We start from the raw sequence: 12487 nt of genomic DNA on the forward strand, positions 1-12487 counted from the left end.
GCTCCTCTCCTTATTATGTGATTATTAACAGGGCTTTAAAGAGTGGAAAAAGGAGAGGACTGAAAAAGCATAAGCAGGGGCTAGAACCTCTCTTTTTAGATATAGATATGCATGCTTTTATGTATTATAAGTACACTGTGATCCAGAATTTGCTAATACAGAGAGGAAAAGGTATTAAGACTTACATCAGGACAAAGTAAATTTATTTTCCGAAGTGGCAGGAACCTACTACTTAACCCAACTTTTAATATTTCCCCAATCTAGAGGTTACAAAGAGGCTGCCCACGGCAGTATATTGACTACAGACCTGACTTACTTGATAACCCTGTTCTGTGTTTAAAAGAGTCAAAGAAGAGCCACGGGGCAGTTTCACCTGACAATCCAGAGTCCTGGCTGCGCTGGCCGCATTTTGTGTGTGGCTACCCCCTTTGGATGCGGCATATCTTTTCTAGTTCACTATGGTCCCATTGCCCAGACTGCAAACTCTTCCTGGCAGCCTGAATAACCCTGTGAGCCTCAGTCTGTCCTCCACAAAACGGGGCGGTCCCGTCTGCCTCTTTTAGATGATGTAGGCTTGTCTCAGAGATAAAAGTAGGCGGTGAGCACTGCTCAATGCAGGGGTGATTCATGGGGTATCCAGCACGTAACTGGACCATCTGGCATTCATCTTTAAGGCCAGTGTCAACATATGTCTCATTAAAAACCCAAAGCAAAACAAACTCCTACTCCAAAGCACTGATGCAAAACGTAGATTTTACTGAAGGTCTCTTGGGGACGATGAGGTGAAGTGACATCATATTTCACTCAGCAACACTTCCAGGGTCTGTCAATCCCTTTATTATGTAAAGCAATTTAGTCTTCTCTGGGCTTCTCACATTTACCCTCTTCCCCCAGCACTGTAGAGAATCCTAGGTAGAATGCTGAGGGTAGAGAGGGAGTTTACACGCCCTGGAGGTAGGGGGAGTCCACTTATCCACATATAATTGGGACCATAGAAAGGTGACTTAAAATGCTTTCACTTAATGTAGGGGGTGGTTCAAAATAAGCAGTGGGGTGACTGTATGATTGGGATTGGGACTTCATCTTGAGCAATGAAACTAAAAATGATGAAAATTAATTTATCTTGCATTTAACACAATTTAGGTTATAATTGAAACTAGGCACTAATTCTTAGAATCAACAGAAAATGAATCAAGTAGGGATTAAAAGAAAATTCTGGTATTTTTGTCCCACCAACTAGAATACTCTCGTCCTTCACATTTGACATTCATAGCAGTATCATAAAGAAAGTCAATTTTGCAAAAATATCTAGGGGCCTTATTAACCATGGCCAAGGACCTCTCTTAATCCTTTGATATCAGCCATTCTCTTTGTTTTGGAATAACTTTATATTTACAGAAAATTTGCAAAGATAATACAGAGAGTTCTCGAATACCCTTCACCCAGTCTCCCCCAAAGCGAATATCTTATAGAATCATAGGGCATTTGTCAGAACTAACAAATTAATACCAGTACCTTACTATTAACTAAACAATAAACTTTATTCAGATTTCACCAGTTTTTCCACAAATGTCCTTATATTGTTCCAGGATCGAGTGCAGGATATCTCATTTAGCAATCATCCTCTTTTGAAGCATTTTTTTTTAGCAACATCTTCTTCAATGATGACTGGCCTAGTTCTGCTATATCTTTGTCAGTGACTTGCCTGCAGTGTGATTCATGCAATCCTTCTACGTCACTTTTATTGACGTCATAAAATCATAGATCAGTTGAATATTTGTAATTCTACTTAGCGAGAGACTGATAGTAATAAATTGTTGTTTCATTTTTTGGGGTGTGGTAGGGGAACTTAAAGCTAATGTTAAGCCAGATTGGTTTTCAATCCATATGCACTGGTATAGTCCCTTTGCTTGTTAAAATAGCAAAATATTTCTCTGAGTTTTAGTAAGTAACTATGCCTGGAGTCTCCCCATCTCTCTAATGCAGCAATTAAAGGGTAAATTCCTGGCCAGCAGAGGGTACCCACGACCTTGTTCCAGGGAGAAGGAGTCTGCTCTGAATGGTGGGTGGGTTCCTGTACCATATTGGATGGTAAATATTTGGACTATCATCCTGGCGCTAAGTAAGAACGGGGGATAATTCTCTTAGTGATCAGTTTATGGAGAAATATTTTTGTAAGATGAGAACTTTTCTTCCTTGCACCCTTATAACCCCTGGGGCTTGGAGCACAAGGGCCCCTGAACCTAACATTTTCTTCCTCTATTGCACACTCTCTCTAGTGATATCCTTTCCATAAAGGATCACACCCGTTTCCAGAAAAATAAACTGAAAAAAAGCATACAAAAAAGGTAACTTGCCTAATCTACTAAATCATTAGACAGTTGAGCTGAGATAGAAAATTATAATTTTTTATTCTGTTTTCCTTGAACGCATATCCTTATTGTGGTGAATGTGAAGCAAAATCTAAAAAATGTAGATGCCTCAGGTCCTCAGCTGGTCATTAATAAGTGAGCCTCTTAGCAGAGGGTTCTGCATGATCCAGCTGGACCTTGAGGCCACCTCTGTCCCACTCAGAAATTCTTGCCCTTGGATTGCCTGGATATCTGTTTCTGTATAAGAACATTCGCTTCTTACTTGTGCTGATTCACATGAGTTTTCATTCCTTTCCATCAAAAAGGCTTGAACATGAGGGCATGGCTTCTACCAGATTACTAGGGGGCTAGACATCCCCCTTCCCTGCATTGCACCCTTGAGTGAAGCCTTGTGCTGTCAGGACACTAAGGTGAAAATGTGAACCGGACAATTGGAGAAATGGGGAGAATGAGAGCTAACATCTGAGCAGCTCTTCAGAGTTTCCAAAGTGTTTTCAGAATTGTCTTACTGGGTCTTCCCACCAGCCTTTTGAGGTAGAGGGGACAGGAATTATAATCATCTTCAATCCAGGAGCTGTAGGAACTGAGGCTTAAAAAGGTCCAATGTCTATGTTAGGGCTACTGAAAATGAGTGGCAGGACTCAGTGGAATCCAAACTCCTTGATAGGTTTGACAACTGCTGGTTAGTACCCATCAGACAAGATCTGCACTGTCCAAGGTGGTAGCCATTCGCCACAGGTAGCTATATATTTAGATTTAAATTTGTATTAAATAAATGAAATAAAATTAAACATTCATTTCCTCAATCACACTAAGTGCTCAAGAGCCGCAGGTTAATGGCTACTATGTGGGACAGAGCAGATATAAAATGCTTCCATGAGGGTAGAAAGTTCTATTGGATAGTAATGTTCTACATTAGTTCAGTGGGGTCCTAAGGAACTTTGGTTTCCTGATGGTGGGAAAGGATTAGAAAGATCTTAATTTGGGAGCTTCCTCAAAATTTAGGCTCTGTGGCATAAAAAAGAATGAAATAATGCCATTTGCAGCAACATGGATGGACCTTGAGATTGTCATACTCAGTAAAGTAAGTCAGACGCAGAAAAACAAATATATGATATCACTTCTATGTGGAATCTAATAAAAGGGTACAAATGAACTTACATACAGTACAGAAATAGAGTTACATATGTAGAAAACAAACTTATGGTTACCAGGGGGTAAGGGGGGGAGGGATAAATTGGGAGATTGGGACTGACATATATACACTACTATATATAAAAGAGATTACTAATAAGGACCTACTGTGTAGCACAGGGAACTCTACTGAATACTCTGTAATGGTCTATATGGGAAAAGAATCTAAAAAAGAGTGGATATATATATATATGTATAACTGATGCACTTTACTGTACACCTGAAACTAACACAGCACTGAAAATCAACTATATTCCAATAAAAATGAAAAAAAAATTAGGCTTTGTGGAATGTTACTGTCTACAGTCTGTAAACATCCAGCCATCAGCATAAGAAAAAAGTTCATTCACTCATTCATTCATTCAACAAATATGTATTGAACACCTTCTATTGACACCATGCTAGTGTTGGGGAGATGACAGAGAGCAAGGCAGGTGTGGTCTTTGTTCTACACCTTTTGTTCTCTCTTTGTTAGAGTTCATGATCTAGAGGCTATCTATTGTACCTGGGAGACGCTAGAGGCTGGATGGGACAGCTTGCGGGTGGAGGGAAACCAGATGTCCAACTTCATTTTCCCATGGAGAAACTATTGGTGCTCTTCTCTGTTTCACATTCCTGACACACTCAGACCTGGGCTTTCACACTCCCCCACCTGCCTGTCACAATGTCAAGTTATCACCTGTGCCTCCAATGGAGCCTGGCTCTAAGGCATACACATCTGGTAGCTATTTGTCTCTACTCAGCCTCTAAAAAACCAAAATAGTACTGGGGCCTCCAGGACCTCATCTACTCTCCCTAGACACATGTTATGAAGGACATTTACATGAGCAACCCTCTTGCACAGATGTACCCCTTTCCTTCTCAATCACAAAAATATAGGTGCTTGAGAAAGAGTACAAGGGCATTATATGTGGATAACCTCAAATGAACGTCAAATGTTTTAAAACAGAAAGAGAAAAAGAAACTATTACTCAGCATTGGACCTTAGGTCATTATTAATAACAAACTATTTGTGACCCATGTTGGGATGGGGTTGAAAATCATGCTCTAGTCGGCACGTTACTCAAGCCAACTGGAGAGGCCCTGTACAGCTGACTCCTTCTCTGGCCTGCTCCAGTTCTAGTTCAAGTTAATTAAGAGATTGTTTTGACGGGTCCAGAGAGCTTTGGTCATTCAATTTAATAAATATTTATAGGTCGTTTTATTTCCATCAAGTTGTCTTGGAGATCTGGGCTCCTGGTTTGGTCCCACAATGGGAAAGCAGGTTACCCTTGGTTTCGGTTGATGGCTGAGATCTGGAAGCCACAGACGATCACTCTCAATGTTGTGAGAGACAAATTGGGGAGCGTGAACATTCAGGGTGAGGGGTCTCAGAGATGTGGAACAGAGAAGAGCGCCAAGTTTCTCCATAGTGTTCAAGCAGCGGTCTGGGATACTTCTTTCACTATGAGGACATGATGGAATTGATATCATGGTTTCCCAGTGCATGAAACCAACACAGGATACCAGCCCATTGGTAATGTTTTGCAGGTCTGTTCAGTACCATTATTTCTACAGAGACAAGATGGGGCTGTAGGGGTGACTTAGGGTTGGAGATTGTCACAGTAAATGACCAAGGGGTTGACATAGCCTGGGATGCTGGTGAGAGTGATATTGAAGAGGGTGTCTCTGGAGTTCAGGCAAGCTGGCTGATTTATGAACTCTGCATAGACCAGATGACCAGTTAAGCAATGAGAAGTCCCAGAGAGGACAAAGAGTCCGTTCCCTGAATGAAGGAGAAGGGGGCTGGAGTCAGAATAGGGGAGCCCCAGACTCAAGATCTAGTTTGAAGAGTAGGGTAGTGTGCAGATGAGGGATTCAGGATGTGACTGGTGTGAAACGGAGGTGGGGGTCAGTGGGGTTGAAGAAGATGACGTCAGTGATGGCTCAAAGGGGCATGTGGGACATGGCTTCTTCCTTAAGTGAGTTTCAAATGTAGTGGTGAAAATAATCAGAGAATCAGAGACTTTGAATTGTTTAGGTACTTGCTGAAGATTCCATGGGTTAGAGGACTTATTACTGGCTGCTCATCCTGGGAAAGAGGGTATGGGATCTAGAGGGTGTCATAAGTGGCTGGAACTGGAAACCTGAGTATTTGGACATTGATACAGTTTTAATTGACTTTTCAAGAGTTATACACACTTGGAGTTGGATTGCTTTCCAGGGACTGCACTGGAAATGGACTGTCTATCTTTAATCATATATCAACAGCCATTGGAAATATTTTGTTGAGAAGCTGAGTCTAGGCTCAGAGGGAAAGGGTACTGTATGAATTAGTGATATCTGCAATAAATACAGGATGGAAGAGTGGGGTTTTCCTTGCCTAGGACACTTGACCCTTCTTGATCTTGTCCTTTTGAAAAGGGTTTCCTGGAGCAGTAAGGGAAAGGCTCTCGGGAAAGACACCTCTACCCCAGCACAGTTCAGGCTAAGGGAAACCTATAATGAAACAGAACTTTTGGGACCATCTATAAACTCCATGACAGTTTATCTTTGTTGGCTGGGTTTGCAGCCAGAGGCAAGGATGCTTCATTGCAAGTCTGAAAGACAATCCCCCCACTGGATTTCTTTCATAACCATAATTCTTGTGTGTGAGCAGAAATAGAGAATAATCAAGATACAGTATGTGGAAGTCCCCCAAAGAAGATTCCTGGTAAAATATACCAGCATTGTTTATCAAAAGGAGAGAAAATATGAGTCCTAGCCTTCTAGAAATCTCCATGAAAGCTGGTGAAACCTGAGTATAATCATGAAGGACACAGGTGGAAACAGGGGCTGTGGGGTGGAAAGTAGAGACCATGTATGATGGATTCCCCTGCTAATTTAAAAGCAAAAAGCACAGCTAGATAAAATGTTATGGGTCTGAATAGACGGTGGTGTGAGGGAACAGCCACCGTATTGCCAATACAATCATAAATACCTGGAACCTTGAGACGGGATGCAGAGACATGAGTTTGGAAAGATTGCTAGCCTTGGGACATCGAGATGCTGATTCTTTAAAATTTTGCCAATATCCAATATTCTGAGTCGGTTGGCTGGGAAAAGGCCACCCAGTCTGCCCATAGGAGGTGGGGAGTATTCTGCTGCCTTGAACTAGGAACAGGTGAATTTTTCTGCCTGTAGTCGCTAGACACAAGGCCTTTTCAATGTATCTAATTTCCGCTCCCCCCCCCCCCCACTATTCTATGTCTAATAACTTGTCCTGGGGTATTGTGTTTATCCCAGAAATGTTAATGACTTCATAACTCAGTGTGAAATGCTCTGGGCATTTTTTGTATTATTAAGGATCCTATGAAGTATAAAAAAGGAAATGTTCTCAAGGTGCCAGGCCACAGTTAATACTTAAGTCTCATTTTGGAGAAAGGAGAAGAATTGAGCTTTTAAAAAATACATGTTTTCAACTGGGAAAGCAGTTCATTTAAGCATAATGACAACCGTTGCCCTTTGGAAATAAGGCACAGGTCTTCAGAATGTCCCTGGATGGTGAATTTTATCTTCTTTCCAAAGCCTGTCTGAGTCATGCCAGAACTTAGGCACCAGGGGTGAAGGTAGGGCTGTGGTTTTGTTGAACTGGGTTGAGGACCCTGGGTCTTGGGATTTGGAGGGGTGGAGTGGGACGGGACACTGGTTCTGGTAGCTGAGGAGTGACCCAGGGGGTCAGCCGGCAGGGTGGAAATTAGGAGCAAAGAAGGTGGCGAGCTATTTTAAGAGAGATGGGGGCTCCCAGGCTCATAGTCAGCTCAGCACCATCCTCCTTGTACCACTTTCTTGAAATCAGTGAGTTTCCAACTTTTTTTTTTTTTTTTTAAAGCCAGGGAATCTGTTCTTTTAAGCCAGGGAATCTTGTCCTTTCAGGAATCGGGAAGGGCATGTGAAACCAACAGAAGCTGTTCCGTTGTTGCTCTGGTTGAAATGGTGATGGGAGGTGGGAATCCTGTGCCCCCAGGACCTTCCCTACCTCATTCCCCTCTCCCAAGGGGAGGCTCCAGGGACCCTCGGGGCTCCAGGGAACACAGTTTGGAAATCACTGTCTAAAGTACTTTGAGAAAAAAATGTATGTGAAAACATCTTACAAATAGTAAAACCCCTTAGAAATCTTTTTGTCATTATTAGTTTCAAAGCGTCCCTTGTTCTATTGAACAAGTCAGGTAGTTTGAATGATAATGATGATGATACAATCTTTCACAGATAAGGAAAACTGAGAGGCTTGGGAAGAATAAATTAATCAAAGTTTTACGGAGCTGGGCACAAACCCTATCTGTGAAGCACAACCTTCCTCTGCAAAACCCCACCTCACCCCCTCGAATTTCCTCCCTCCACCTTCCTCCCATCCCCCACTCCACCCAGAAGAGCCTTCCCAGCACCTGGGCCTCCGGAAGCATTTCCCAGATTAAAACGCTGGCCTCACAAGAGTGATCCTGATTACAGAGGGTGCCTGAACTTCGGGGGCCTATCAGCGCTTGTGTCATGATCTGTGGGGCTTGAGAATCGGGTGGTCCCCAAGCATTAGGGTGCATTTAAATTCAATGGGGTGATCTCACGGGAGCTCCAGTATATGGGAGGGAAATTCTACAACTGTTTCTGTCTTTGACAGCTTGGGAGAAGCTCAGCTCAAGATAGATTTGTTTGGATCTGCTCTTAAGAAATTTCTGTAAACGACATGTTGAACAGTTGGCTGCAAAAGAATGGATCTTGGGCTCTGTAGGGGGTGGGAAGTTTATACTCTGAAACTCATTTGTGCAAAAAAAAAAAAAAAAAAAAAGTTGCTTCCTTTAAATGCCCTTATCTTGCTCAGGAGGCCTGCATTCCACCGATGGCAGCAATGGATAAAACCTGCATCCTCCCTGTTGGAGGTGGCTCAGTCTCTTTTGGATTAGAGCAGGCCTTCTGGGGTTAACTCAGTCTGCTTTGGGTAAGCGTTGGATTTTCCATCATTCCTCCTGTGCCTGCTTCCTCTTTCTGGGAAGTTCTGGGCAGAGGGGAGCCTGCCCGCCCTCTGGCCCTGGGGGAAATTGGTTTGCTTGCTATCTTCTGTGTCTTTGCTGGTTTCCACGCAGGACTGTTGGCTTCACCTGGCCCCTAGGGTTCCAGTGCTGGGAACCGCAGAGGTGAAGTTGGTGCCATCTGGGTTTTCTGGGTGCTGTGCTGTCACCGACTGCTTAAGTCTGTGGTCGCTGTCCTAGGATTGGGCCAAGGGGTCCCACCTCCTGTTTGCTCTATTTTAATCCCACTAGTTCTCTTGGACGGTCTGGGTGTCTTTTTTTTTTTTTTTTCTTCTTTTTTCTTGGAAGCGTGTGGCTCCAGAAGACAGCCCCTGGTCCACTCACCTAGATACCTTCTTAGGTCATTTTTAACCTGCCGCCCAAGTACTACCACGTAGGACACGGAGTGTCTCTAACACTCTGAAGTGCCCTGTCTGTGCCTGAGCACAGGACAGCAATGAGCCCTGGGTTCCTCCACCCTCACATGCTGTTTCTAACACCAGGACGTGTGTCTACTTCTTCTCCTTTCCCTTTCCCCCTCCTCCATCAAGGGCAGGCTTTCTCGCCCTATCTGCAGGAAACAGCCCCTCCCTCACTTCCTCCGTCCTGTCCTTCCTGCACCAGCTTTGGTACATCTCATGCTCTGAATCCAACACTCTTGGATTTCTGGAATTTAGGAGCCACGCTTCTCTATCATAAAGCCTATATTTTGGAACCATTATCTCGAAATAATGTTAGCCTGTTGGGATATTGTGATTTATAATAAGAAATATGTATTTGGTCTTTGTCCCTGGTCACTGATACAGGGCTCCTCAAACCCTTGTAAACTCCTAAGTGATAAGACTACTAGAAGCATCTTTTGTTCTAATGAGGAGACTCTGGGTGCCTCCAGAATGGAGGCTGGTCACTAGGAAGACCAAGCCATGATTAGAAGCTTGGGATTTTCAGCCCCACCTCCACTTCTCTAGAGAGAGGAAAGGGGCTGGAAATAGAGTTAATTGATCATGCCTACACGAGGAAGCCTCCATGTAATCCCCAAGTACAGGGTTTGGAGAGCTTCCAGATAGGTGAACACATCTGTGTACCAGAGGGTGATGTACCCCTATTCCATGGGGAGAGAAACTCCTATGCTCAGGACCCTCCCAGACCTCACTCTACGTATTTCTTCATTTTGCTCTTCATCTGTATCCTTTAATTATATCCTTTAATAAACTGGCAAACGTAAGTAAGAGTTTTCCCTGAATTCTGTAAGCTGTTCTAGCAAATAATTGAATCAAAGAAGGGAGAGGTCATGGGAAGCTCTGATTTTCAGCCACGATGGATGGATGTTGAGATTAACCTGGGGATCTGCTTGAAATTGTCATCTGAGTTGGGGGACTGTCTGGTGGGACTGAGCCCCTAACCTGTGGAATTTCCAGGTAGATAGTGTCAGAATCAGGTAAATTTTAGGACAGCCAGCTGGTGTTGCAGAATTGCTTGTTGTTGGGACCCCACACACATTTGGTGACTAGAGGTGTCACAAGTGAAGTGTTTGGTGTGAGTAGTAAAGGAGACACACAGTAGGGAAGACCTGTGTTTTTCCTAACACACCTGTGGACTAAAAAACCCCAAGCTGGAAATCAGAAGTTGAACAGTGGCTCTTCTTTTTTCTTTTTTCTTTCCTGTTATAGCAATTCTAATCTCCCCTGGAGGTGTTGGATGCTTCTCTTGAATAGAGGAATGATAATGTTCAAGGAAGCATGAGAAAGGAAAGCAGGTTAATATATTTCAAAAATATTGGAACTTCTCTGTGGGTCCAGTGGTAAAGAATCCACCTCCCAATGCAGGGGATGCAGGTTCGATCCCTGGTCCGGGAACTAAGATCCCACATGCCACGGGGCAACTAAGCCTGCGCGCCACAACTACTGAGCTCACGCGCCTCAATGAGAGATCCTGCGTGCTGCAAACAACAGAGCCCATGCCCCTGGAACCCACGTACCACAACTAGAGAAGAGAAAACTGGCACGCCACAACTAGAGAAGCCCGAGTGCCGCAACAAAGAACCTGCATGCCACAACGAAAAGATCCTGCATGCCTCAAGGAAGATCCTGTGTACTGCAACCAAGACCTGATGCAACCAAAATAAATAAATAAATAAAACATTAAAAAAAATTATCCTTGTTACAAGTGCATTAATAGATGAGTGGTAATCCAGATGGGGAGGGAAGGGGTCTGACTTCCTCTGACTGATGTTTCCTGTTTTGTAGTTGGCACCAGCCTGTGAAAGGGACATGAGGAAAATGGAGCTGATTCAGAGGAGAGAAGTGACAGTAGGGGAGGAATGATAAAATACGTCACTGAGAGATGGATGAAGAAACTGGGGATATGTAGCTTGGAGAAAAGGCTCAGCAGAGTGAGGAGAGCCGTGTTGAGATATAAGAGAGACTGTCATGTGGAAAGGTAAGAGGAGTGTTCTTTGTAGTTTCAAGCACTAGAACTAGAATAAAGGAGCAGAATTAGAGTGGGGCAGATCGCCACTAAATGTGAAAGGAATTTTCCAAGAGACAAAGATGTCCCAAGTTGGAATGGGCTGCTCCAGAAAACCAATGAGTTCTCTGTTACTGGAGGTGTTTCAGGAACAGGTTGGACTCTGCCAGCTGCTAAAACAGGTTAGCTAGCTTTTATAAAGGGGTTGGATAAGATGACTCTTGAGTTCTTATCTCATCTATGGTGGATTAAAGAGGGTAGTTTCTTTGATACTCCTTCCATCAAGAAGTGGGGGTCTATGTCCCTTCCTCTCGAATCTGGGTGAGCTTCATGACTGCTTGAACAATAGAATATGGTGAAAATAATGCTGTACCAGTTTCTAGGCTCGTGTGCTAAGAGACGGGCAGCTTCCACCTCATGTCTCTTGGGACATCTGCTCTTGGAGCCCTAAGCTGCCGTGTAAGTAGTCTAACCTAAAGTTACCATACTGTGAGGAAGCCCAGGCTAAGCACATGGAGAGGATGCCCAGAGAGAGACAGAGACTCTGGTCCAGCCCAGGCTCCGGGCAAGTGAGTGAAGAAGTCTTTAGATGACTCTAAACCCAGCCACCATCTGACTGCAACTTCATGAAAGACCCCAATGGAGGACCACCCAGCTGAGCTTGGTCAACCCACAGAATCAAGAGACATAATAATAAATTGTTTTAATCCATTAAATTTTGGTTTCTCATGCAATAATAGGTCTTGGCCCACGAGCGTAAGACTTCATAACTCTATTAACTGCATAGAAGAGGAGGATTAGACTTTGTCATAGGTGAATTTGATGAAATTATCAGAAAGATGTTAGCAAGAACTTTGCCCTACAATATCTCCCCTGGTAGCCTGCCACGTTGCCCCAAATTACACAGAGAGCAAATCACTTCTGGTTGACAGGCGACCTCTTTCAAGATTTATACAATTTGGTGGAGAGAGAACACCTTAAATCTAATCAGCTTTCCCACACCTTACTATAAAGTGGTTTTCCAGTGACTGACAATAGCTCCAGGGGAGTGAGGTTTTGGTACCCAGAATGAAAGAGGAAATGAGGGATACATGTAAAAATAAGGCTCACTATGAAACTGGTAAAAGACTGGAGCCAAGATCAGGGACATAAAAATGGAAAAGGGACAAAAATTACTCATTTACATCTTTGTCTATTTCAATTTGTCAGTTTTATCTGTGGCTAACCATGAGGGTTCTTTGTTCTCAGCAAACTTTGTAGCTTGCATGAGTACTAAAATATTACTGACGATGGTGATGATGAAATGTTTTATTTCCAGCATCCAGTGGACCTGGTGCATGGCTGTAACACATGTCTATACCTAAGGCCTTGATTCCTTGATCGATGACTCTCCAACATATGTTGGAATGGACCACAAGGAGTTCCATATATGCT

Source organism: Balaenoptera borealis, assembly GCF_965194805.1.
Source record: "Balaenoptera borealis genome assembly, chromosome: 1".
NCBI lineage: Eukaryota > Metazoa > Chordata > Mammalia > Artiodactyla > Balaenopteridae > Balaenoptera > Balaenoptera borealis.